The 27,515-nt window shown below is 38.1% G+C and overlaps 1 protein-coding gene across 2 annotated transcripts in view; it reads left to right on the forward strand.

The window, feature by feature from the left end:
- Positions 1-27,515, forward strand: part of nck1b (NCK adaptor protein 1b) — a 93,225-nt gene that overhangs the window by 7,611 nt on the left and 58,099 nt on the right. Inside the window, exon 1 of one of the 2 annotated variants that reach the window (XM_022673385.2) lies at positions 17,015-17,100. The exons of the other annotated variant lie outside the window; for it this stretch is intronic. The gene's annotated coding sequence lies outside the window, so the exon portion shown is untranslated. Of the gene's footprint in view, positions 1-17,014; positions 17,101-27,515 lie in introns of those variants that run through there. 2 annotated transcript variants of the gene reach the window in all.

Consider the following 27,515-nt stretch of genomic DNA (forward strand, 5'->3'; position numbering starts at 1 on the left):
ACTATGGATTACAGCCAATGAAAACCCAAAAATCAGTGTCTCCGAAAATTAGAATATTATATAAGACCAATTGGTACTTTTGGCAGTGTGGGCAGTGTCTCCATAAAAGTTGTCAGCAGAGGGAAGCATGAAGTGCTGTAAGATTTTCCCAGAAAACACTGCACTGACTTTAGACTTTAATTTCCAAATGATATGTACAATTTGTTATAAGGTAGCAGAGTCTGGAGGAAAGAGTTTTCACAATCAGTGATGGTTTGGAGAGACATGTCATCTGCTGGTGTTGATCCACTGTGTTTTATTATCAAGTTTAAAGTCAGTGCAGCGTTTTCCCACAAAATCTTACAGCACTTCACGCTTCCCTCTGCTACTGACAACTTTTATGGAGATGAGGATTTTTCATTTTTTTACAATTATCAGACCCTGATGTTGTATGGTGATCATGCTGATGTAGCAAAATTGTAAAAATCACAAAATAAAAAAAGTGCAGAATATTTAGTTAATGCTGCAAACATAAACCATTATACAAATCTATAATTAAAGCGTCACACTAAATAGCTAAATGAATAGCTGTCTTTTTTTTTATAAATCACTATTATTTTTATGATAAGGCGTGTTATAACAGTATTATTGCGTACAACATGATATACTTAGACTTCTAATTTTCATACACACATTTGACCTCATATTTTTCACTGCACTGATGCAGCTGTGACTGGACTCTGAGTGTGTGATGAGAATTATAGGGGTGAAGAGGCACAAGGCACACACACAGTTATTTAATTCCACCTAGTCAGTCTTCTTATTAACCCTTTATTTACCCAGTCTGGCAGGTAACATGGGTAAGGAGGGTCTGCAGCTTCTGAACATCTCCTGTGTATCTGCTGTGTGAGTGTTTGTGTGAGTATGTGTGTGTATAAGAGAGTTGTGTGGGGGGCAGGGGGCCAGTTGCAGCTGGTGAACAGTGTAGTTTCTGTAATTATCATCACACTGACAGGTCTCTCCACAACCTCTCATTAAGGTTAGAGAGAGAGAGAGAGAGAGAGAGAGAGGGCGAGAGACACACACAGACATTATGTTTGAGGCCCCATATCTGGCTATATGTGGAGGCCAGGCCAGGGCAGGGGCGAGGGGAGACAGCAGCTATTAATACTAGACTGTTTCCGGTAAAGGGGGGAAAAAAAATCACCCCAGCACACAAAAAGACCTCTATATAGTGTACACTAGCCTGCCATATCATTAAAACCCCCTGCTTAATATAGTGTAGGTCCCCCTTGTGGTAAGGGGGTAAAAACTCTCTGACTCATTCCAGCAGTGAACTCCACAAGACCTCTGAGTGTGTCCGGCTGTGGTATCTAGCACCACAGTGTTACAGCAGATCCTTTAAGGCCTGCAGGTTGAGATGGAGCTTCTATGGATCTCCTCACCTGTCAGTCGTTTTGTTTTAAAGTTAGGGCTGATCGGTGAAAATATCCACTAAATCCACTTTTTCTTGTTTCTGTTTTTTGCTCTCTTCTCGCGGCCTTGCAATGCTGAGAGTTCAACATTAAGCAAAGTTTAAGGGTTAACAGTTAGCCAATCAGAGGCGATAATGTTGCATGTATCAATATTCATGAGCAAGAGCCGAAATCCTGTCTTTCTTCAGAGACCTCAAATTCAGTGAAATAAAGCAGGGCTATACAGAAACACAGGAGCAACTTTATTATGATTATTATTATTTATTTATTTTTTTACAAAAAATGGCTTGCATGGCATTTAGTCATACTAGAGATTTTAAAGTGAATGGAAAAACAATGGAATGAGACCTTTCAATATTCACTCTATACTATAGAGCACGGATTGTTTAATCACGGAAAAAAATAGTAAACAAAAAATTATGTATTGAATTAAGAGAAAAGCTTTATTTAACTATGGAAACGATTTATTAAACACAGACAGATGTGTTAATCAAGGAAACAATTTATTAAGCGAGCGAATGATGGATTAATTTGAGGTAATAGTTTATTTATCTAAGGGAAAGATCTGTTAAATTTGGAGAACAGATTGACAAAAGGGGAAATGGTTAGACTGAGGAAACAAATGATTATTAAACTGATGGAACAGTTGATTAAATTATTCAACAACCTGCCTAGGGACTAAAACTAAAAAATGGGCTTTTTAGCTAACTCTGGCACATTTACATTGATGTAGAAACTGAAATGTTGATCAATGTGCATTGTCCCTGTTGAATAAATAAATATATAAAATAAGTAAGTGGATAATGGCTTAAATAGAGGGAATCGTAGGTTAAACAATTATTTGATTTGATTGATTTGATTGATTTGATTGATTGATTTTTATTGATTTATTGATTGATTGATTCGATTGATTAATTGGACTGAGGAAACAAATGATTCTACATTTATTTTTTGATGTGTCTTTATCTTGGTGTGCCGTTTATTGTACCTAGTTTTTTTTTTTTTATATATATATATATATATTTATTTTTTTATTTTTTTTTTAATCTTTTTTTATGGTGCTTTGTTTCTTTATTTTCCTTTCTCTCATTCTTTCCCCTCTGCTCCATCTTCTGGCCTGCTCTAGTGACACAGTCTCTTTCGTTCACAGTCTCTCTCTCTCTCTCTCTCTCTCTCTCTCTCTCTCTCTCTCTCTCTCTCTCTCTCTCGCCCCCTATGATGCAGCGCTCCACATCCTGTCTGGGACTGTTGATCAGGACGCCACTGTGACGTGGCAGTGATTTGCTGCACGTGTCTCTGCTTTCCACAGTCTCTCTCTCTTGCTCTCGCTCTCGCTCTCTCTTGCGCTCTCTCTCTCTCTCTCAGCTCGTGCCAGAGCAGCTGGCAGAAGGCCTGTACTGTATTAAGGCTCTGAGTCTTTCATGGTCATCTAGGCTATGATTGAGCTGATATGTGGTTTTGCTGTGGCTTTTGGTGACTTTGTGCTGAAACTGTACATTTCAAAGGACACCAAATCCTCTTTTAGCCAGAGACAAGCTGTTACAGTGGGGTTCGACTGTTTTCTTATGTTGGGGGAGAGTGAGTAGTGCTTACTGGTGGGCCAAGCGATGATACCTTCATACTATACATGAGCAGATTATCCACAGAGATTATTAGATGCTGTGTTTTTACAAGCTTCTGCTATGTTTTCATACACATACAGTGTGGGGAGAGAAAGTGACAAAATGAACACAAACCTGAAAAAAACAATGTGTTTGGTATTTAGTATATATTCTCCAGTTCTGTTTCAGGCTTCGGGCGTTCCTATTGGATCCAGCTGTTGACATACCAGCATATTGACATTATTGGGCTCTCCTTGCTAACAAAAACATGATGAGCAAAAATGAATGGGTCATATCCCTACATTGTTTAGTAAGTCTATAATTATTTGTATTGTGACTGGTCTAACTGGAGTATACTCTTATCTTGTTTATCTGGGGCTTTCTTAAGTGGTGTAATATCGTAAACCATGCTAAGGTAATAACCCTGATGTAATTCTCTGTCGGCACATGCTTACGTTGTAATTTTACCATTATTTACTGTAGAAAGGCTAAGAAAGGAAACGGAGTGGTGTGGTTTTAGGGAACTGCTGAATTACTCAACAGTCTAGCTTCTTTACCCAGCATTCTTTCACTTCTCTGTTCCTCAGCAATGATGTGATCTGCACAGGTTTAGATTAACACATGATTAAGCAGTCACAAGATGGAGAGGATGAGAGGCTGTGTGGACCCTCCCAGGCTTTTTCATCAGGCGTTCGTTTGGACAACAGGTGAATGCTTCCTGTAGCGTTTAATGAGGAGATTGAGTTTCTGTGTGGATCAGGAGAACGGTACTTGCAGTGTTTAATTCTCTAACTCTCTCTTTATTATTTACTCTCTCATTGTAAACGCTGTGTTGTTTTAGTGTGGGTTTTTTAAAAGAAGTGAAATATCGCTTAGGTCTCATGTGGAAGAGTAAAAAGTTGATTATAGTTTTCTAACCAGTTTCAGTTCCTCTTTTTTGTGGGGGGTTTTGCCGACCTCTGTCTCTTTATGTGATCTGATTTTGGATTTTGTCTGAAGGGAAACTCATGTCGATTTTTCTGCACATTGCCCTAATTTCCCATTTTATTGAGGGATTTACAAATATTGGAAAAAAACAAACATTATAATTTGTTGATTTTCAGTGATTGCAGTATGTAATCTTAAAAAATACTGGAATTCCCCCAGATTTCCCCTTAAGTCAGTTATACACCATGTCATAATATGAATAATACACTCTGTATTTTTAGTCCAGAGTACTTTCCGATTTTCTTTTTAATTCTCAGACCATTTTAAATAATTGCTTTTCTGGTCAAAGACTTGGAGCTAAATTATCTATTATTTGTACCTTAAAACAGCAGCTTTAGAATCATTCTGATGCTGCACTAATGGTATTTTTCACTCCTGGAAGTAACACTGCTATTGTGCTATGGAGCTTTGAAGGAGCTGCATGGGACCTTTGTGTAGTGCTGTGTAACCCAGTGCACAGTCCACTGGGTTTTTGAGGGGTAAAAAATGGCTAAAGCTGATATTAACTTGTCCATGAGCTGGAAAATACAGTAACTGGGGGCAGTTATTGCTTTTAGTCTGATAAATTAGTAGTAGTATTGGCCAAAAATTGACTTTTTTTTTTGTTTTTAACCAAATAAGTAAAAATAACAATAATTATACTGGGCAGTGATGTTTTTAATGGCATAACCAAATTGTAACCAGCTTGAAGTGAGGTGTTATTTCCAAATGCGGCTTAATATGTTGGCTGTGTGCAAGCATTTTACGGGGTTAGAGATTCATCCAAAAATTACCTTTTAAAATAATGAAATCCTTTAAAGAATGTTCAGTATCAAGCCGACGTTCAGAGGGAGCAAAATTGGCCCTGCTCCCTCCGGGTGGGTAGATGGCGCTCTCTCCCCACATCACTCCTAGGGTGATGTCTGTGAGCTGATGTATCGATTCCCTCCAGGCGCACTGTGATGCTACAATTCTGCATCAGCAGCAGCTCGAAAAGAAGCGGTGGCTGACTTCACATGTGTTTGAGGAAGCATGTGTTAGTCTTCACCCTCCTGGTGTGTCGGGGCATTACTAGTAATAGGGGGAGTTCTAGTGAGTGGGTTGGGTAATTGGCCGTGTAAATTGGGGAGAAAATGGGAAAATTTTGAAATAAAATTATATATAAAAAAGGTTTGGTATTTTGCCTTTCGGATTACCTTCTTTTTTGGGTGATTAACAATTTATTAGGATTCAAAATAATTACAACAATTGAACACCAGTACACAAACATTTAAGTAGCCTAACACATCTTGGCTGTAAACCACTCCAAAATCAAAAACACTACTGTAGCCAAATGTTCAACAGAATATTAGGCTCATACTATTGCTTTAAAAATATCCTTTATATAGGCTTTCCAGTCTGCCATCAGAATCGACTTTTGTATTAACTTCAAATTAAAACCAAATTAATCATATAATAACAAAAGAGCTGAACATGATCTGAGAACTGTCTGATATCTAACAATTAAAAAAATAAACTTAAATCTCAAAAGTCCAAAACCTTACTAAATCTAGACATTCCCAAAAAGGGAATTACTTTTAAGATTAGTTCTTGTTTAGACAATGACTTGACAATTTTCATCTAATAAAAAAGGAACGCATCATTGAGTAAAGGTTGTGATTGCAGAATTGCAATTAGTCACAAATAACTGCTTTTTTTTTGGAGCTACTCTACCTGAGACCTTCTGAAACACGTTTTTCCCAAGACCTGAACCTGTTCATTGTGAAACCAGACTGTGAGGATGTCCTAAATTGTAAACTATACAGAAGGCTTTTGTGCAGACATGATCAGTGCCTGGAGCACAGTGTCATCCATTCTACAGTAAATGTGGTGCTTTTGTAGGTTATCAGTTCACCCAGCATGTCAACCAGATCAAGTGTGTTCATGTGGGGGAAATACTAGTGAATTGCTGCTGTTTAATAATGGACTTTTTTTTTGGTCCTGTCAGAGCTGGCAGTGAGTTTCCTCTGATGGTGGTTATTGTGTTAATGTGGTGAACAGTCACTGGGCACAGGCCTCCACTAAAGTAGTGGTGGTAAGTACCTAAACAAATAAAGAAGATAACTTTTTCATGATAAAACACTGCCAGAAAATGAGAGCAGTCCTCGTTACCTTATCGTTTTCCTCTGTGTTTAAAGGATTTTTGAGGAAAAATCCACGACTTGTGTGAACTTGTTATTTAAGATATTTAATATTTAATTAGCGTGTACCTTCATTTTGTGGATACAAGGACACACTTTTATTTTTTACCCATTTTCAATACATTGACGTCTGTTTGTGTAATTTTTACAGGTGTTTGAAATGTCTTGAGTTATCTTTATTTTAAAAAATTACAAGCCCTTTTTTGAAAAATAAAAGCAAAACCTGAGAAAACAAATATATATCTGACGACTCTATATTAATTTATTTTTATTTTATCTTTTATCTTTTTTTTTTACCCTCTCACACCGCCAATTGTGCTCTCTCTGGGCTCCGCCTGTCAGTGGCAAGCTGCATAACCAGGATTCGAACAATAATCTCCTGACCTTAGAGGCAGCTCCTTAGTCCCCTGGACCTTCCAGAGCCCTGTTTTTATTTTTATTTTTATTTTTAATTTTAATTTTTATTCAGGATGTGGCTATTTGATCTTTTGGTTTTGTTTGGCACAGAATTGGGGTGTTTTTAGATGTAGCTTTTTCAATTTGTAAAGTGTGTAGTATGTTTAGCATCCTGTTTAAAGATTCCCTTTTTGTATTTTATTTATTTATTTATTTGTAATAAATGATTAAACACTGCTGTCGGTGGACAGTGTTTTATTTAGGTTTAGATCTTTGTTGTGTATTATTTGAGGAAATGCACAGTGCAGTCCTACATTTAACAGGAAACCTGTGTTTTTTTTTTTAAGAACAATGGAAAATGAACATCCTTTCACCTGAAGCGTGCTATACATATCTATGAGTAGAGCAGGTGTGTGTGTACAAAATGTTTCCTCCTCATTTAGCCATCATTCATATTCTCCTCTCGTTCTCTTCCACCAGTCGTTCCCTCTGGTTGTTGTTCCCTGCAGCTCTGTCGCTCTCCCTGTGTTGTGTATGCGTGGATGTGATTTTTCTCCTGGAATGCGCGGCTGAGCTGCCGGGTTCTCCGGCGTGTTCCAGCATGTGCCGTGCAGATTGGTCCCCGGTGACTGGGGTAGTGGTTGTGTTAAGAGCCTGGGGCATGAGTCTGTCAGAGAGCATGGCAGGCAGTGCCAGATAAAGGCAGTGTGTGGATTTGCTGTTTTGTGAACACTCTTACTTCCCGGGAGCTTTATCTGTGCGGTTTACAAATGAGCCAATATCTGGATTAGAACAGTGGCTGCTTCTGGAGGATGGGGCTGAAAGAGGCGCTGAGCCTCTACAGCAGTGCTTTAGTTGGCATCAGTAATTTGTATTCTATTTTATAATTTGTTCCATAATTTTATGCCATCATTTCAAAAACATTGAGTTGGGACATTGCGACAAAATGATACTTTAAGGTCCCTACAGTCATTGGAACACAGCGACAACACCCAATGAAAACCTTTGACTTTTTAAATATATTTGATAGGGGTGGGAATCGTTTACTATCTCACGATTCGATTCGATTCCGATTTTCGGGGCCACGATTCGATTCAAAATCGATTTTTGATTCAAAACGATTTGAATTATAAAAATTTCTGCTTCTGGCTTATGAATCTTATTGAAAAAAAACCCTCCATAATATACACTGGTCCTGGAGCAGGTAATGTGTTACAAAAACAATAAAATGTGCAGGAATGTGGGTCCTCAGTGACAGAGGAATCACTGGGATATCACAATGACGTTAATGAACAATAAATAAATAATAAATAACACTGCTTTATTACCAGGCTACTAGCGGTGGTGTGTAGGTGACGCTGCTGGGCTGATGTGATGATAGCAGTGGAGCGCTAAAGTTCAGGAGCAGCTGCTGATTAACTAGTTAATTTAAGGTCGTTGTATTTCTTCAGAAAGGGGGCAGGAGGTGGAGAAATTAATTCATATGGTCCATTCCTTAATTCCTCTGTGATGAGGAGCTGAAATTAGCTCTGATTAGCTTATTGTATTTTTCCGTTCCGCCTTAAATGCTGCAGCCCGCTGCCACCTGTAGCGTTATTTAAGGTGGAACTGGAAAGTTAGCTAGTTAGCTAGCTAACAGTTACTGAAACTAACTACTAGCGATCTTTTTTATGCTTGTTATGAAGCATTCTGCCATAAAACATTGAAACTACACGTTAATCTAATGTAATATAATGCTTGTTCTGCCATCTTACCGGTGATTCTCAAACACCTACGCTCTGTGTGTGTCTGGAAGATCTCCGTTTGAAAGGACAAGCGCTATCCCCAGGGTTGCCAGGTCCAACAAAAATACCCAGCCCAAAATCAGTCTAAAACCCGCCCCTCAGAATCGATTTTGGGACATTTTAAATCGATTCTGAATCGTAGTAAATGAGAATCAAGATTCTTATGTGAATCGATTTTTTGGCACACCTCTAATATTTGAACAGTATTAAACCATGCGATTCTATCACAATACTTTATATCAGGGTTTTGGCAATTAAGTTTTGCTGCAGGCCAGATATTTTCCAAGCTATTACGTGGTGGGCCACAACAAAAAAAAAATCCAAAATCTATTTTTTGGAAAATGAAGTGTAATAAGATGGAGTGCTACAGACTAGTAGCTCTCCAGCCCAGAGGGTTGTTGAACCGATGGCAGAACAGTTGATCTCAAAGCAGGTAAACCCAAGAAGAAAGGAAAAGATAAATAAGTAAACACACCCCTACTCATGCGGGCTCTAACCCGTGTCTGTCGTCAGGGTCGTGGTCCAATACAGAACGGCTGTCCCAGCTAGTAAATTGGGACAAGGCCAGAAGAAAACACCCTTAAGGAGATAGGGAGCCCAAGAATGGACAGAAACTAAAGTCATGCCGAGCACTGCTGAGAGAGAGACAGGGGAGGAACATAAACAAAAGCTCGCCAGAGAAGCATTTTTTTTTTCTTTCTTTTTTTTTTCCATTATCGTTCATTATAGTTCAAACAACCTCACAGGCCAGGTGTTTCATGCTTGAGGGCCGCATCTGGCCTGCGGGCTGCCAATTGCCGACCCCTGCTTTAAATTTTACAAGACAGGGTTGCCGAGTGGTCCAGCGGTCTAATGCGCTGCGACTATGAGCGGGAGGTTGCAGATTTGAGCCCCCGCTCATACAGCTTTGCCATCAGCTGCCGGCACTCAGAGGGAGCAAAATTTGTCCTGCTCCCTCTGGGTGAGTAGATGGCGCTCTCTCTCCATCACACTTAAAGGTGGCGCCAGGCGGCACAAGGCGCCTGAGCGGATGAATCGGAACCTAGTCGCTGTGCTTTCCTCCGATCGCGCTAGCTGCTCAGGTAATGATTCATCAGCAGCAGCTCGAAAAAAGGGGTGACTGACTTCATACATGTCGGAGGGGGCGTGTGCTCGTCCACATCCTCCTAAGGTGGAAGACGCCACTGGTGATGGGGACGCACAAAGGGGTGGGGCAATTGGATAGCCAAATTGGGGAAAAATCTGAAAAAAAAAATTCCTATAGGGGTCAGCGTACCGTGATGCACCTACCGCGTGCAGTGTGTAAGCACCTTTAGGGAGTTTAGAGTGCCTATGTTTTAATAAATATATTGATATTTGACGCCCTGTATCGGTAATGTGTCACAAATAAAAATCAAACATATTATAATATTATTTTGTCCCATCTCTACTGTAAAATGAGCGTAACAGATTCCTTTTACTTGGGTTCGCAGGACCCCACACACCTGCTATCTTTTTGTTTTGGCTTAAGAAGGGGGAGGGCCTACCAAACAAGCAGCCCATTTTTTTTTTCTTGTTGCAGATTTTACAAATCCAAAAATGTCCATCATGTTGTCTGAGTAGAAGGGAAAGGCAACCCAGTGTGCTGTGAGTAATATCATAGAAAATGTAACTTCAGCAAGAAGCAGACACTGCAAAAAGCAGATAACAAGTGATCTCATCAACTCTGCAGACAGAACAGCCAGTAATTAAAGTCATTGTAATTAAAGTGTTTAAAGTTTAGTCTCTTTCTCTCTCTTTCTCATCCCTCTTGTTTAATCTCAGAGACTGTGAGTGAGGGAAAACCCCCGCAGTGCTCGGTGGTGAGATAAGAGCACGTTTATTTACACTGCTCTCACATCCTGGATGGAGTGGAGAGTGGAGGACAGTAGAGGAGGAAGCCATTGTCTTGCACTGATGTTAATCTCAGATAGCCTCGCTGTGGAAGAGTGAAAGGGACTAGGTGGAGCGCCGCGGGGGACAGACAGACAGACAGGCCGTGCCGGCGTGGGCCGCTCTGAGGAAATGAGTAGCTGGAGTGATGAAGGCTTTTGCTTTGTCTGGAACAGTCAGTCAGTCAGTCGCAGTTTGATTGTTGGTTCAGATCTGATTGTTATTGCATACAAACTAGACATGGACCGAACTATCGCCTGTTGTCTTTCAATACAGATAAGGGGGCGGAGCTCTGATGCTGCATTAACCTTTCAGTGTTAGGCCAAATTAGTGAAAAGGCTGAATAATATTATACAGCTCTGGAAAAAAATAAGACCACTTAAAAATTATGAGTTTCTATGATTTTGCTGAACTGCTTGAATTTTTGCACCAGGAGTGTAAAGCATAAAGTTATCCAAAAGCAGTGTGAAAAACTGGTGGAGGAGAACATTCCAAGATGCATGAAAACTGTGATTAAAAACAGGGGTATTTCACCAAATATTGATTTCTGAACTAAAACTGAAACTTCATGATTATGAACTTGTTTTCTTTGCATTATTTGAGGTCTAAAAGCTCTGAATCTTTTTTGTTATTTCAGCAATTTCTCAGTTTCTGCAAATTAATGCTCTAAATGACAGTATTTTTATTTGGAATTTGGGAGAAATGCTGTCCATAGTTTATAGAATAAAAGAGTAAATTACAGTACATTTTTAGTCCAGTCTATGATCTAATCTGCTCAACAGAATCAACTAAATTGGAGAAATATTTATACCAATCTCTTAATTTGTCTGAAAAACAGTCAATACTCTTTCATAAACGATCTATGTTTCCACCCATTTTTAATAAAAACACCATCCGATCTGCTCAGGCTGTATCAGCAGGTGCTGCCGTACACGCTGTCTCCTACTAAGTGGCCTCAGAATGAGCCCAGATGTGGAGTCGTAGGGAAAATCTTTCTCTTAAATGTCATGGAACCTGTTTTTGTTGGTGAGGATCAGAAGCAGTAGAAGAAAGAGATCGTCTGCAGTAAATTACATCAGATGTGAATCTTCTTGCTTTTAGTGTGGAAAATGTCAGAGCGAGAAAGTGCTGTTGGAAGCTGGGGAGGATCTGGCAGGCTGTATATAAAGTCAGGTTACGAAAATAAGAACAGAGCTTAGCAAGGTAAGCTGAGTAAAATGTTTTAAATATCCCTCAGTGGCTAATTTATTTTCTGAGAGCTGCTATAAAAAACAGCTGGGATTAACATTAGGGTTGTAAATCTCTGATTTCATAAAGATTTGATGTACTTTGATTAGGAAACTGTTCACTGTGTCGTGGATTCTCCGATTTTCAGATTTTAAGAAGATTTGATCCTCAGTACTTTAGCATTGTTTATAGTAGTTATAGAAGAATTCTTTTAAATTTACAGTAAAATGATTTTTACAAATATACTTTACGCCAATGTGTATTTAAGTGACTCTGGACACTGCACTAGATATTTAAGAACGTAAAATAAATTGCCATGCACTTAGCTACTCTGGTGTAATTTTCTGATACAGTATTTTTTAGATATATAGTATAATACTGATTTTAATAAATCAATATTTACAGTATTGCACAGGATTAGTTACCGATAGTGATTTAATCTTGAGTGTTTCACTAATGGTTTATTGGGTCCAATTTTTAAGCCATGTAGCCTTAACACTTCACCCAACCACTCTATCCAAACAAGAATCAGGACACTAGGTGTGAACGCTCAGAAACGAAGGGGTATTGCTTTAAACTCCAAAATTATAAACAAGTTTTAAGTAGTCCCGTGTTGACTCAATTTCTGCATCTACACAAGTCTTTATTCTAAAATCCAAAAACCAAAACATTTTTAAAGGGTAACCAAACCCCCTGATTTTTGCTGACTCCACCCTCAGCTTAAATTTAGAAAAACACAAAAAAATGGGAGGGGTAGTTCAGAAGGGGCACTGGGTGATGTATGGGTTTAGAGGCGAGGAAGGAGGAAGAGCAGTAGTGTGCCTCTGATAGCGGGGGGAGACAGAAGATTGGACGTCAGCAGGGGGGGCAGTATTATTGATTGACTGATCTGCATATTGTGATGTGTCTGAAGTACTACTAAACTACTACTAAACTTCTAAAATATACACATCATCCTCACCTATAGCACAGTTGAACCTGAGAGGGCGCTGCAGAGGTGTTTTTTTTTTTTTTTTAGTTTTTTAATGGTTGGGAATGTCTATAAAAATTTTAAGCAGGACTGGTATGTTTTAATACTTCAAAGGAACACATTTCAGCTATTAATAATTAAATATGGTTTAGGATTTAGTGGCTCTTTAAGTTACTGCTTCAGTTTAAGTATTTCTGATCCAATCGCATTTCAAGTCTAGAATAGGCCCACAGGTAACCTTACGTGCTTTAGAAACATGGCAAACTGGTAGTGCAAACCATGCTTTCCCAGGATAAACTCTAGAGCCAAATGCTTTGAGATTTGTATTAAATAAATACATATTTAAACATCAAAAATACTGTGTTTCAAAGCTCAGAGAAGTTAAAAAAATAAGAAGAACAAGACGAAGACGAGAAGATGGAAGGATATTTTCAGAAATATGCAAGAAACACCGGTACTGTTAGGATTTTTAGTGTGAATGTATTTAGTTTCAGGGACAGAGACAGGTCACTTATATTTACAACTGGCTAAAAGGCCAAATCAGATCTGAGCAAAAATCTGAATTGTTTAATGAGGTTTGTAATATGAACATTGAATCAAGACTCTGTATATCAACTTTGTTTTCCTTATCCTCTTGTTCTTCTACCTGATCATCTCTGGTTGATTTAAACCAGCCTGCTTTATATAGTTCTTTATATATAAGGCTTAATAAGCTCTGCTAATGGCTCTTTCAGGGGCTCTCCAACCAGCCAGGCCTTCCTCAGGCCGTCATCTGAGCCTGTTCTCTGCCTAAATCAACACCAGGCGAAGCCGCGGGTTTCTGCTCTAACTCTCCGATCAGCGTGAGGGCCACGTAAATGACACAGAATGATCTAACCCTGTGTTTTCAGCTGTGCTCATCTGATCCAGGCTTTCTGCATGACGCTGGTGTGGGATTGGCTTAACCCCCCCAATCAGCAGTGGTGCGTGCCCGGAGCTCTTTTAAAAAGATGATGAATTGGGGTCGAAATGAGCTTTCGTGCCTCGCGAGTGGTGACAGAAGCAGCACAGAGATTAAATGCCAGATAAGTATAGACTCTTGGCTCGTGATCTGCAGTCAATCATAGTTTCCCCTGCAAGCTGCAGAGCGCAAAGTACTATATGTACATATTGTAACTTTTATATGAAGTTCTTAAAGTACCCTTTGAATGCGTATTGTCCCTTAATTAGAGATGGTTGGATTAATTGGCTTTACCGTCCCCTTTTAAACGTAATAAGACAGTGAGGTTATATAATGTGTTTATATTGGTGCATCTCAAAAAAATTAAATATCATTGAAAAGTTACTTTATTTCAGTAATTCAGTTCAAAATGTGAAACTCATATATATATTGTATAGATATATTACATACTGAGTGATCTTATGAGTGTATTTCTTTTATTGTTGATGATTATGGCTTACAGCCAATTAAAACCCAGAAATCATTGTCTCAGAAAATTTGAATATTATATATTCTATAAGACCAGTTACTTTTGGCAGTGTGGCCAACTCCTGCTGGAAAATAAAATCCGCATCTCCATAAAAATTGTCAGCAGCAGAGGGAAGCATGAGGTGCTGTAAGATTTTGTGGGAAAACAAAACTGCACTGACTTTAGACTTGATAATAAAACACAGTGGATCAACACCAGCAGATGACATGTCTCTCCAAACCATCACTGATCATCAGTAAATTTTACATTTCATTTGTAAATCAAGGGAGCAGAGTCTGGAGGAAGAGTGGAGAGACAAACAGTCCAAACTGCTTGAGGTCTAGAGTGAAGTTTCCACCAATCAGTAATAGTTTGCTTCCTTTTGCTTTCTCATAACTTTTATGAAGATGCGGATTTCATTTTCCAGCAGGACTTGATCTTATATTCTAATTTTCTGAGACATTTTTGGGTTTTCATTGGCTTTAAGCTATAAACATCAACAATAAAAGAGTTGAAAAACGCTTAAAATAGATCACTCTGTGTGTAATACATCTATATAATATATATGAGTTTCACAATTTGAACCGAATTACTGAAATAAAGTAACAAGAATATTCTAATGTTTTGAGATGCACTAGCATATGCCCACACTCTAGATGGTGGTCTAACCTAGAGTGGAAGCTGTTGGTGGTTCACTGCTTTTAGGTTCTGCATCGTTTGACATTTAGGAATATATGTTGGGCCCTGTTTGATGTTTTAATGAGAATGCGTAGCATAGCAAACCAGCCAAATAGAGATTGAAGCTACTGCACATTCCAACTTTCCTTAAAGCGCTCTGACTCCTGTATTTAGTTAACGATTAGCTGTTTTAAGAACAGTTTAACAGTGTGACCCACAGCCATCTCCACTCTATTGAGAGGTGTGTGTGTGTGTTTTGGAGGAAGTGAAGCAGTGCTAGAGGGGTAAAACACACAGAACACATTCCAGTAGGCACCAGAGCCCTGTGATTTTAGCAGCCTGTCAGAAGGATTAGGTTACAGTGTCTGCGAGCTCTTGCTGGTCTGACCACTGATGTTTCCACACTGTATCATGGCTACTTCAACTTTTACTCCTCTTCTAGTCTTCTCGTCTGTGCCGCACTCCCACAGGTACATAGATGGCTGATTATTTGACCACTACAAAAGCTTCTATTACTTTTCAGTTACTACAAATTCCAGTAATAAATTCATTTTATTTTCAAGAGCAATTAGACATTTTTAAACAGCAAAAGAGCACCTTGATGTGCTTTTATTTCAAAATGTTAAGAAAAGTTCGGTATAGTACTTAAAAAGGGTTAATGGTGCAGTACACAAATATGCAGAACATTTTTGTTCTGAGTCAATGAAGCAGTTAAGTTTTAGAGTTTTTAAAAAGAAGTCGTTTTTCTGAAAGACTTTTTTTTTTTCCCGCAGTTGCTGCTTCGTCACATCCATCTCTGAATAGTAGCATTATTGAATTTTCACCTTCACTGTTTTAACAGGGCGCTTGGGTTTCAGGCTCCCGCAATCATCTTAGCTGAGCTGGGTGCTGGTCTGATCGTTTGCTATTTTACTCGTTTTTTTTTTTTTACTTGGATAGGAACTTATACAGTGTGAAACAGCAGCAGGAGCTTCTTAGATAAAGTGCTGTTCTTATTTCTCTCTACGCAGGACAGAGTGAGACAAGCTTTTGACTTCAGTAACTTTTGAGCGGAGTTACCGTCACTCCAGTGTGTTAGCTTGTTATGCTAACTGGCTAGCATTAGCTAGCAAGATGTATCAGTATGCTTCTTTGAAGTTTGCTGTTTTACACAGTAAGCACTTGTTTAAAAAAACGAAGGTCTGGAGCACCTTTTTTATTAATATCCTTAGTTATTGGTTGGTTGCTTGTTTTGTAATTTTTTTTTATTTGATTAGTTTTTATTTTGTTATTTTAGATTTTTCTATGTTTATGTTTTATTTTATTTTAGGAGTAATTATATGATTATGGGATGACTGTTCCTGACTTGTTTTGAAGTTGTTATTAAGACACGCCTATAATGTATCTAACCAGTAACTGCTGATTTGCACCACACCTTAGGGTTGTGTAAACTGCATGCCTTACTCATCACACTTCCCTCAATTCGTTGGATTACCTTAACTCCGGAGCTTTAAACAGTCCTGTTGATGTTGTTTCTGACTATGTATGTGTGTTTAAATGTGTCCTGTCATCTCTTAAATATATATATATACATAAATATAAATGGCCTCACATTTTTCTGATGGATTTCTGTCTGAAACGTCTATATATGCCCCAGTGCTTTTCGTGAGCTGACTGAAGCCTCATGTTTCTAGGCCTAATGAGTGAATCATGTGGGTCTTGTATAAACACTGCAGTAGGCAGTGTGGCATCAGCCTGTAATTTCAGCTTCATTAATCTCATTTTGCTCCATTAATCTATCCCTCCCTGCCCCGTGGCGGCTCTCGCCTTTGACGAACCTCGAGGATCTTCTTTTTCCTTTTCACGTTTTCATCTCCAGGGCGGGCTTCTTTACTCACCGATTTGGTCGCATAGCAACAGGCGGCCATGGCATTGCAGCGTGGTGCTGGAAGGATGTGGTGAGCTCCTTTTTGTTTGAGTCTTTATTCTGCTCTATATCGCTCTCTCGTAATCTCTTTCTTTCTCTCTCTCTCTCTCTCTCTCTCTCTCTCTCTACACCTCTCTCTTGCTTGATCTCTCCATCTTCTGCCACCGCAAGCAGTCGAAGCGCCGAAGCGGGAGGAAGCCGCTAACAATGTGTGTGAGAGCAGGGGCCGGGAGCTGTTGCGGTGAGGGTTGCAGCAGTGCGAACGCAGCTGTAGACCTAGATTGTTTCGGTTTGCAGAAGCACGGTATCTTCTCTTCTTCGCTGTGGCGGTGAAGAAGAGGCTGTGCAGCTGAAGGAGGAGCAGGAGGGGCTCTTTGAAGGAGTGGGAGAGGGAGGAGAGATATTGGATTGCTGGACTTTAGCTGACCTGAGCTGCTGTGTGTAGTGCGTGTGTGTGTGTGTGTGAGGCAGCCTGTGTGTGTGTGTATGTGTGTTTGTGTGTGGGGGAGATAATGTCACTAGACGACCCTCTGACCCTCGGCTGGAGCTTCAGTAGGGATGCTGCGGTTCTCAGATAAGGTAGGAGGCTTCCTGTGACTGTATTTGCACATAACTCTCTGCTTTACTGTCATTACTGTCAGTCACTCCTGTTTATATTTTGTCTGGAAAAATTGGCATAATAAGTGTGGAGTTCTATCAGAATATGGGCCTGCTCTTTGCTCACTCGTATAAATTGGATAATCCTCATATATATACTCATATAATCTTCACAGGTATAAGTCATATGATTCTCACTCGGTTAAATTGTAAAAGTTTCATTCAAATACACTCTGGTATAATTTGTATAATCCTCATTTGTATAACTGATAATCCTTATTCATGTAACTTCTATAATCCTCATTTGTGTTGCTCATATAATCTTACAACGTAGGGCTGGGCGATATATCGAGTTTAAGAATTATTAATATATTTTCATATGAGAAATAAGATAAAACATTGTTAAATATTGTTTCTGTCAATATTGACAGTGTCGCGTTGTGTTTGTCAGTACCAACACAAAGCCGATTGATCTTACTTTCTCTGCAACATATCTTATGTTCGTTTGTAGCTGAATATTAATATAAGTGGCTGTATACAATATTGGATGCAATTAAGGGCATGTAGTATCATAACATTTGCAATAATATTAAAACATTTCTGAATATTGTGAACGATATTATACCCTGAAATATCCTGATTACCCCTATTATCACATCAGGGTACTACTTTTTTTGTTGGTTTTAGCAAAAAACAAAATTCACACTGTTCTCATTTCCCATTATATATCTACTAGAAACTGATTGTATCTGTCCAGTATCATTTGTTTTACTTTAATCCTGGATATATTGAGATTTATGCAGTGCATTATTAGTATTATGACATACTGGATCATTGACTGTTACAAATCTGACAAAAATCCTTGTATGCTTTAATATCTCTGTTAAGGGTGTGCCATTATCATATCTTAAATATATGCAATAATACAATTCAGTGTTTTGTCATAACGACAAGAGTATTGTTATCGCGAAAATACCATGAAATATCATGATATTATGTTAGGGCCATATTGCACACCCCTAATTGCAGTTAGGTTTAATGCTGTATATTGTATATGTATAAAAAGGCTGTACAATATGACCAATATATTTCACAAAATATTTATACTATATCATTCCAATATCAGTATGAACAATGTAAATGGCTTCAACATGCAGGATTTGTGTGTGAAGCTCACTTTTTGCTTCAGATCTAACTATATTCTGCTTTTCTGAAGTTATTCAATACATACATCAAATTTCGAAATGTTAGTATATAGTTTGAAATATGGGTCAAATTTAAATGTGACTAATGCCATTTAAAATTGTAAGCAGTTATTTGTCAATATGATGCACTAGGGGTGGAAAGTATGGCCCCTTAAATCATATCACGATATTTTATGGTATTTTCGGGATAACGATACTCTTAGTGATATGACACAACACTGAATTTTATTTATTTATTTGTTTATTTATTTTTCCCAAGAATACACTACTGCAACATGTAGTAATTTGTATTATTGCATACGATATGATGTATGGCATACCCTAGCGGAGATATAAAAAAAAAAAATACAAGAATTTTATCAGATTTGTAACAGAAGTCAAGATCCAGAATGTCATGATATTAATAATGCACTCCAAATATCTCCATATATCCAGGATTAAATAAAATTAAAGATAATGGACCAATATATTCCCTAGTGTCTAATAGATATATAATAGGAAATGAGAATGGTTTGATTTTATTTTTATTTTTTTCTTCTTTTGCTAAAAGCAGCAAAAAAGTATGACCCTGATGTTATAAGTAGGGGTGGGTGATATGGCACGATATCTTGGGGGATAATATTGTTCACGATATTCAGAAATGTTGGCGATAATATTATTATTGTGTACAATACGATATATCACACCCTTAGGTTTTCGTGTTTAATTAGATATCAAAGGTAGTGATTCTCATCCCCAGATAGTTGGTTTAGTAGTTGGTTTGCTGCTTAGTCTGGTAGTTTGTATGAACAGTCAGTTCTGCTCTTTTGATTTGGGTCGTCTTGTTTGAGGAACCAACAAATGTTAAGCACTGTTGATCTAGAAAGCCATCCTGTTTTTTATTGTTTTTTGATAGCAATTAAAAGCCTCAAAAAAAAGTTCCAAAAAAGGGTTTTTGTGGAATCACTTGGAGAACCCTTTGCATCACCTTTTTTTAAAGTGAAGATCACAGAAGTCTGGCATTAACTAGGCTTGGTTATATCATGTTTGCCCTCTTCAGTGACCATGGCTTCTCCATGACCCTCAGAATCCTCTCATGGGTGAAGGCCGCAGGTCTGAGCCTGTGCTGCATTTCCCCTCAGTCTTATCAGGGATGTTGGTTATTACTGCTGTTTATGATGGATTTATAGCAGAAACTGAGATTGAACTGGGCTGAATCTGCTGGAATGAGCAGTCCTTTAGACTTTATGCAGCAGTAACCCAGGCACGGATTTAAACTACACTTGAAATATACATGAAAGGTTTGATTTGAGATTTAAATAATGTCTAAAACTAAAAAAAATAATTCGTGAAAAAATAAAGTCTAAAACTAGCCCTGATGCCTGAAGATTTTTTTTCAGTTCTGTTGTTTAGCAGTTCATATTAGGTTGAAATTATTTCCTGTTTGTGACTGAAGTATTGATCTCTTTCACATCTCTAGCAGCAGCTTATTTTCTCACAGATTTAACAAGCTACGTCTTCCTGCTTTGCAGCAAATGCAAGTTTCGGTAAATCTTTCTATTGGGTGTTTTCTTTGTAGTGGTATTCCTTTTTTGTCTCTCATCCTCCTATAATATATTTTTTATTTTATTTAATGTCTTCCTTCATTTAAAACATTTGAAAAAGCTCTAGATGGCCATGTGTATATGCTCGCACACAGTAATGATAATTGCTATAAACGCCTTTAAATTACACACTTTGTGTATAACATGCAGATAGATGTGTGCAATATGACAATATTTTATTGTATCATGATATTGTGAAGCGTTTTCTTAGTGTATTAAAAATATACTTAAAAAAACATATCAAGGAGATTGTTAGTGCTTAAAGAGCTGTTACAGAGAGCATAATTAGTCCAAGTTAATTATGTAAATTAGGAGTTTATTTGAGTATTCCACACTGTACTTAGTATGAGGCAACATTTGAAAAAAAAAAGGTCACTACTGATGCATTTTAACTGTAATCACATATATCGCTGTAAGTATAAATTGTTTGTAATGAGTGTTTCTATAAATATCATTATACAATTTTTTTTTAACCATATCGCCCAGCCCTAGTTGCAGATCAAAGTACTGCACAGGCATATTATAAAGTTCAGTAACATTTAATAAAACAGTAAAAGAAAATAAGTCTAAAAGTTTGTTGATGTTACTGCATTTCCTAATGCAAATTCAGTGGTGTTGCTAGGTGGTTATGGTGTTAATGTATATTTTTTGGTGTCCCAGGTGGCTGCTATGATGTTCCTAAGTGTTTTTTAAGTGGTTAGTATGGTGTTGCTAAGCAGTTGCTGTTAATTTGACAAATAAAGTTGCTTGCAGTGGTTCTAAAGTAGCTTCTCTGGTGTTGTACTAAGTGACTATGGTGCTGCAGAGTGGTTGCTAGTCGGTTGCTGTGGTATTCCAGATGGTTATGGGGAAGCTATGGGGAAGTTTGCTACAGTGTGGCATGGTGATTGTCATGATAAAGTTTCCATTATGTTGCTTAGCGATTAATAGGCGTTTGCAAACATTGGTGGAAAAAACTGTATACATGTAAAAAGAAAAAAAAATGAATCAAATAAAAATATATAGCTTTTGCTATGCACAAACATAAAGAAAAGTATAAACTAGGACAAGAACACAGACTCATTTAAAATGATAAAAAAAGCAAAGGTTAACATACAGTTAAGTTGCAGACATGATTTCCAAATGATTTTTAAAGATTTGTAACAAGCTTAATTTGCTTTATTAAGATGAATGAATGGTTTAGAAATAGAGTAATTTAAATAAGCCCAGAGTTGTTCTGACATTTACATCTTTAAATAGCTGTAATCTCAAATCTGTCTAAACTTGTTTTGTTTTTGACTTCAAATTCAAATTTTTACCATCCATTGATTTCATAAAGCTGGAAACAGGCTTATTGGAGTGACTTCGGTAATCTAGGGAGAGTTTCTCATAGGAATAGTTTTGCAAAAAGTAAATTTCACAGACCTTTTTACCCCAGTATAGATTCTATTGGCCCAGACAAATTTTTATGTACACATTGAACAACTAATAGAACTGCTAATAGATTGGTAAAGCTGACAGACGAAAGGTCATCTTTTTCAATTAATGGAGGCCCGAACCCATCTCTCAACACACTTAAACCACATGCATGACTTCATTAGGGACCCGTCAGTGTGGTTTAGAGCTAGTGTGACTTCCTGATAGTGAGAAAAATAGCATATGGTTATTAAATAACCATGGTTACCCCTGGTGTTTTGATAAACTGTATAGTTAATTTAAAGATAATTTTGTTCCTATGAAGGCTTATATCATACTGTCCTCAACTATGTGGAAAAAATGTGTTTCCTTGCGTGGAGAGAAAAAAAAAAATCTGTAAGTGTAAATTCATATTTTCACAGAACCAATGACTGTTTTAAGTGCAGCCACTACAGCTGTAGGACCTCTGCTGGCTGGTTGCAGTTTATTAGTCGGGTAAAGCATCCCCTCTCTGGAGCGCTCACTATGTTGCTAAGTATGTAACCGTGACTTTTGGCAAGCGGATTATCTGTGCTTTTATCACAGAGACTGTGCATATGCTTTTCTGAGAGAGGGTGCTTTTCATGGCGGGGGTGCTGAATTCAGCACAACACCAGCAAGCCCACTGAGCAGTGAGTAATGACGTAAACATGCTCGGCCACGGATTGTTCAAACGCAGTGCGAGTGCAGGCCAGCAGGGAAATGGGGAGAAGGCAGAACCATGCTTCAGCAAGATTCAATTAAACTGTGCTTAGTGTGGGTACATCCTTATTTTCCTATATTGTAAGAAGGCAGGGCTACACTTAGGAAGGCATTACATGGAATAGCTGAGATGTAGTCGAGCTGTCAGGCAACTAGAGAGCTAGTTGTACAAGTTCTCCTTTTTATGGTAAGTGTAAAAAGATCAAAGTGATCCCATTAATTCTTAGTCAACCAGCTATTGTTAAGTGTAACATGCCAAACTCCCTTTTGGGAGTATTTAGACTGGGGCTGAATGATATTGTAAAACATTTACATTGCAATTTTTTCAACAATATATATTGTAATATTAAACAATGCAGGGCCCATGGCGTCCGGATCGATCAAGAGCTGTGTCAGCTCCGAACACTCAAAACCTGAGGAAAACAGCAGTAATTGGCCCTTAAATCAGGCATTTAAATGGCTTTTTAAAAGGTAAATAAGAGTTTTTTTTTTTTTTTTTTTGCGATTATAAGCTTGAATTCATCTGTAATTGGAAATATCTGGGCAAAACTGGGCTGGACTGAGATGCACAGCTTTCGACATGTGCGTTTAAAAGCACGTGCTCAACCATGTGGATGAAGGCCATGCATCCTTGTGTTTACTCCTGCACCCCCTCCCCCTCGCGCTCCCCGTCCCCCTTGCGCTTCTTAAGCACAAAGCAGCAGCCTGTCACTCACACAGACACAGAGACAGCGCTGTGCATCTACTTCTTGTCAACAATTTAAACATTGCAACATGACATGCTTGTTTTATTTAATTGCTATTGATATCACATATCCTGCGATGTGACTATTGCACATGCGCACATCGTGATTATGCTTAAGCGATATATCGTGCATCCCTAATTTGGACTCTTTTGGTTTTAAAACTCTCACCGGTACAACTCTCTCACAGCAGCTCAGAGGGTTAAGCTGGACTGTAGTAGCTTTGGTAGGTCTGTTACTGTAATCTATTGGAACTCTAAATAATTGGATAAATTGTTGAACTACACTTATACTGTTTATAGATTACACTGACTGGACGAAGTTGATATTAAGTAGTAAAATCTGCTTTGCTTCTGGTCCTTTAGGCTCCTATAGTAAACTCAACGAAGGTGGTCTAAGACTCGGTCTGGTAGAAAGGGGTGGGCCTACAAAATGAGTAGGCGGGTCTGGCTTTGACTGCCTCTGGTCTCTACTGTGCTGATTGACAGCATGCCGTACATTTTGTCTTAATTCATACAGAACAGAACGTATTGGAACCACAGTATTCATGTTTTATACAGTGTTATATTTTTACAGATCTGTTCCATTAATTATTTCATATTAATAAATGCCCTACATGCTCAGCTTTTTAAAGCCTTTAGTTCAGAACAGCGAATTGCAGCAGTTCCCACAGTTCAGCATGCATGCTTATTCAAATTCACCAGCCACCGTAACAGTCACATTTACTGACACATTTAATAATTGCAATTACCCCGTTTTTTACTGCGTGTGAAGGTGGTGTGTTCAGATGTGACAGGTTTGTGGTGCAGCAGAACTGGGTCTGAACGCAGCTGGAGACTGGAGATAGGCTGCACAGGAAATGAACACATTTCTTTCTGTCTTTCCTTTCTAAATATGGCTTTTGACAGGGAGCACTCGTCACATGAAGAACTTTATTAAACATTATTTATTTGAGTACGAACGCAGTCTGGAGTGCTGGAGCTTTTACACCAAGTTTGACGTATTTACCTTCTGTGTTGTGTTAAATTCGGGTCGGATACAAAGTTACGATACATTACCCACGATAACAATGGTATGACGATACTGGCTTTTTGTGATACTGAATATATCACAAGACATTTCTCTTGGATACCTCTCTGTTACTGAAAAATATGAAATACTCCTAAATAAGCAAATACCATATTTTCACACTATAAGGCGCACTTAAAATCCTTTCTTTTTTCCTAAAATCATCAGTGCACCTTATATTCCGGTTCGCCTTATGTATAAGTTTTACTAGTCAGGTTATGAGGAGCAGCATTAGCATTTGTCGCTCTTTTGTCGTTCAGAGAGGAGTATTATCAGCCTGTAACTTCTGCTAACCTTGGCTAGCACTGCTGGAGCAGTATTAACATTAGCCACTGACCGTGCTAAGCGCTGGTTCTCTTGTCTTTAGAGGTGAGTATTATCAGCCTGTAGCCTGCTGCTAACCCTGGCTAGCACTGCTGAAGCAGCATTACCATTAGCCACAAACCAAGCCTAGCGCTAGCTTTTTCGCCGTTCAGAGGTGAGTATATTGGACTGTGTTGTGCACGTTTACTGTGGTAAAACAAGCTACGTGGGATGAACCGCTAGTTGATATCGCCATGGCTTACCGGAACACTCAGGTTTACTTAGTGTAGTGCTGTCAGGCAGCATTAACTAGCGCTAACCGTAACGTTATCGAGTATGCTACTTAAACAGCAAACAACAAACAAAACGCCCTGACTCCACTACTGTGCATCTGCATTTATCGCATGTCTGGTTAGCACATAGACTAATTCAGCAAGCTACCTTTGAAACCATCTGCTACTTATAGACAAAAACAGAAATTGAGATATTGAGAGAATATCGCACACCCCTAGGCCAGAGACTTAATAGCTCTCATAGGTGGCTTTTCAACTACAGTGCCAAATGTAAGTTAGCTAAACATGCTGAAAAATCAGTCCCAGCCCTGTTTGTAAGCGTTCTGTACTGATCCGTGTCTGTGTGGGGCACCAGAATGCTTGCCTCCATGCTAAGAACCATTCCCTATGTGCCCATAGAGTCCACATACATTCCACTCCTTCTGTTTTTTTGCACTGATTTTAACACGACCTTGCTGTGCAGAAAGTCAAACAGGCTCAGCATTGTACACACATTATGCAGCATTGTCGTCAGTCTTTGTTTGAAAGAAATCATTAATGTATAACTTTATAAAAGACAGCTTGTCCAAATGTTGCCCTATCAGCAGAGGCATTTATTTTGCACAGTTTTTCTCTGTCTGATTGTGATCTGCTTTTTGTAAGGTAGAAATACTGAGATCAGTGCTCTGCTGTTTGTGCTTTTTGTCTGTTTTTAAATGAGCCCTCTTGTTTTTGTAATTATAAGCACCTCACTCTGTGAAGGAATTTGATGTGACCTACTCAGCATGCAGCTGCAAGATCAGCCGAAGCACCTGCTGCTGAACTGCACCTTAATGACCACATCAGTGTGTTTAATCTCGCAGAGGAGAGGGGATCTTTTTTTTTTTCTTTGGCCGGAAATAATGAAACCCTAAATTAGGATTGTACAAAGTCTTGTAAAGTTCAGTGCTGTGTCAGTGCTGCATTAAGACAACGATTCAATACTTGGTCAGTACTCTACTTTTTAAAAACTTCCAACAATCATGTAACAAGAAAAATAGGACACAAATTTCCACATATTGGAACATTTGATAGGACATTTGGAAACTTTTAATCATCAATTGAATAAAATTAAGAGATGGCATAGTAAAACTAAACAAACAAAACTGCCAACACAGACGGATTTCTTGTGAGGAAAGGACACCCCACTTCTATTAGTAACTAATTAAACTGTGTAAAATTAAAATGGGCTCAGGCATAAGTTTGGTTATGGTAATCTGCTTCACTTCAACAATCTAGAACAGACCAGGACACACATTTTCTCATTTTTATAGAACACAACCCAAACAAAAAAATTGCTTTTTGGTTTAAAAAAAACAATTTAAACCTTCATATGCATGCAAAGTGAAATTTAGAGCATTTTCTTTAAGAAACTGGGGAGGAACATGTATAAAAACATTATATTTAAAAAAGTTACTACAATAAAATTAAATATCAAAACTGCACAAAATAAATAAGGCCTCAAAATGAGATATTTCACTTCTCTGCATATCTCTGCATTCAGAGTACATTAGTAAGAAACTCTCTGTCCCTTTTTTTCCCCAAAATATGAAAGACGTAATATGAAAGAAATATTTTTTTTTATATTGAGAATTACTAAAATAGATCAAACCAGATACAAAGAGCAGAGAGATCTGCAGATGCAGATGAGTCTAAATGAGTCTAGATTTCTAAATCTAAATAATTTGCAAGTGAAACAACTGCCTACATGGTCCGATCAGACTGTCCTAACAACTTCAGCCCAAGACCAGACCACAACATGAGCAAAAAACTCTTCAACCATCCTAAATTAACATCACAGTACACACAGGAAGCTCTTAGGTTACACATAAAGTCTGTTAAAATGTCTACTAATATCTACACATTTGTTCTCTTTCAGATAGTAGATGATGAGGGATCAATAAAGTTCTATCTATCTATCTATCTATGAAACATGTGCTGTTGAAAAAAAGAGGACAAATGAGGTTGCCAAAGTCATGGGAGAGCCTTATGTAGCTTTTATCATTGAGGTGTTATCCTGTGAGTGAGGTTGAACACTGGCTAGATTTTTAAGAAAGGCATGGTAGTGGGTGCCATATGGGTTGGACATTTATAGTGACAGTGCATGCATTTGTGGTGAGAATGTGTTATTTAACAGAGCATGATTAAAGTACTTTTTAAACATGCACTGTGGGGCAGTCTCATTGCAGGGTGAATAAATCTGTTGATTTTAGCAGAAAAACTCTTTAGCTTGCCAACTTTCTTTATCTCTAATTCTGTTCTTATTTGGTTTAAGTTTGTGTGAATAAGCAGATTAAGACAGACTTTGTAGTTGTAAGGTCTCCACAATTATCAGCATCATGGTTGTTCAGGTAACCAGCAAATGCTGTTATAGCCAAAAGAAGGTCCTGGGAACTAGGGGTGGGCAATATTATATCGTATACAATATATCGTGACAGAAATATCGTGATATTAAAAATTCATATCGTGATAATAGAGATGTTCTGTCTTAAATTAGTCTATTGTTTACTCTGAAGCTTTAAGTGTATTTAATGTATAATTGTTTTAGTTTGCAGTTTATTTGCATGCACTAAATATTCTGCAATATTTTTTGCTGCATTATATTATTGTATGCTATATTATTTATTTTGCCACATTATGATTATGATGTTATACTTTTATACTATATTTCTGAAGTTCATTAATTATTCTTCTGTTTTCCTATATCGGCAAGTATATCGTTATCGCAAAAATACCCTGAAATATCGTGATATTATTTTAGAGCCATGTCGCCCACCCCTACTGGAACCTACCAGACACCCTGATTTTAGGATGAATATGTGCATCATTGCAGGAATGAGGCAGCCCATTGGTGCAAATTATTATTATATTTTTCCCTTTCCCTTCTGCTGCTTTAACATCCCTTTATCCACAGTGTCGGGTTTGTGTACAAGAACTACCTTAAAGAGGGCATTACCACCCACTGTGGACAGCGCAGTGGGTAGTAATGATCGTGACCAGAAACTTCTGGCCAGAATTGTCCATTCAAACAGATAGGTCACTCTGGCA

Source organism: Astyanax mexicanus, chromosome 6 (genome assembly GCF_023375975.1).
Source record: "Astyanax mexicanus isolate ESR-SI-001 chromosome 6, AstMex3_surface, whole genome shotgun sequence".
NCBI classification, from domain to species: Eukaryota; Metazoa; Chordata; class Actinopteri; order Characiformes; family Acestrorhamphidae; genus Astyanax; species Astyanax mexicanus.